General features: G+C 35.9%; 1 non-coding gene across 1 annotated transcript; it reads right to left on the bottom strand.

Moving 5' to 3' along the window:
• Positions 1–687: 687 nt before the first annotated feature.
• On the bottom strand, positions 688–794 carry LOC141699066 (small nucleolar RNA R71). The gene has a single exon (XR_012565554.1). It is a non-coding gene; the product is annotated as a small nucleolar RNA R71 (small nucleolar RNA).
• Positions 795–1,286: the final 492 nt, after the last annotated feature.

The raw sequence follows: 1,286 nt of genomic DNA, 5'->3' as shown, positions 1-1,286 counted from the left end.
CTTGTTACGATATGTGCTTTTGCGTTAAGGTTGTAAAATCGACAATAAGTTTTTGGCGCCGCTACCGGGGACTATTTTTAAGTATTTATTTGTTAATATCATTGCACTATTTAGTACTTTGAGATCGAGTAATTAATTGTTCTTTTGTTCAGCCTTATAGGGCTTAATTTTGTATGCGTAGACATGACTCATCTTCACTTCTTCCACTTGATTTGGAGATTCAGAAAACTGCGAAAAAGAATCGCAAGGAAGTCAAGAAAGTTAAGATTCAGGTCAATGAGCGATAATAGGAACAACGTTGAAGGAGTTCAACCTAAAAGGCGCTTGCGGGTTAATGAGTATATAATGCCTTATTTCGATGATATTCACTCTAGTATTGCGAGACCCGTCATTGCTGCAAATAATTTTCATGTTGATTCAGCTACAATGCAGGCTATCAGGGACAACAAATTTCATGGTATTTCTGCTGAATATCCTAATGCTCATTTGAGGAATTTTCTTGAGATTATTGACAATTTCAAAGTTAATGGTGTTAGTGAGGATACTATAAGACTAAGGCTATTCAATCGGTCACTTGATGGAAGATCAAGGGAATGGTTGGACTCTTTAACAATCAACTCTATCACTACATGGAATCAACTTGTTGAGAAATTTCTTAACAAGTACTTCTCTCCAGCAATGACAGAGCGACTGATTAAAGAAATTCAGAATTTTCAGCAATTCGATATGGAATCTCTTTATGAAGCTTATGAGAGGTTCAAAGATCACTTTAGGAAGTGTCCACATCATGGGCTATCTGATCAGTAGAAGATTCGTACATTCTATAATGGGTTGACATTGCAATGTGCTGCTCACTTCAAATAACTATAGGGTATATGATCGAGCAATTTCAAAGAAAGTGGCAGTTGTGTATGAAGTTGATCCATTGACATCTTTCTCAGCTAAAATGGTATCACAATTTAAAGCCTTGAACAAAAAGATCGAGTCATTATCAGTGGAAAGGCATCAACCAGTGCACCATGTTTAACAAGTTCAGAATTCTCCAATATTATGTGATATGTGTGGATAAGGGCATCCAACTCAACAATATCCATTGATGTATCATGATACATCACAGTCTAATACCGTGAACTATATTGGGAATTCAAGTAACCAGCAAAATAATCCTTATTCCAATACATATAATCCTGGATGGAGTAATCATCCCAATTTTTCATGGAGTAACAATGCTAGAACAAATATGCCATACAAGTCTAATGCACCTGCAAGTTTTAAACAACAACCAA

This window comes from Apium graveolens, chromosome 11 (genome assembly GCF_009905375.1).
Source record: "Apium graveolens cultivar Ventura chromosome 11, ASM990537v1, whole genome shotgun sequence".
NCBI classification, from domain to species: Eukaryota; Viridiplantae; Streptophyta; class Magnoliopsida; order Apiales; family Apiaceae; genus Apium; species Apium graveolens.
This window is presented reverse-complemented; position numbering and strand designations above follow the sequence as displayed.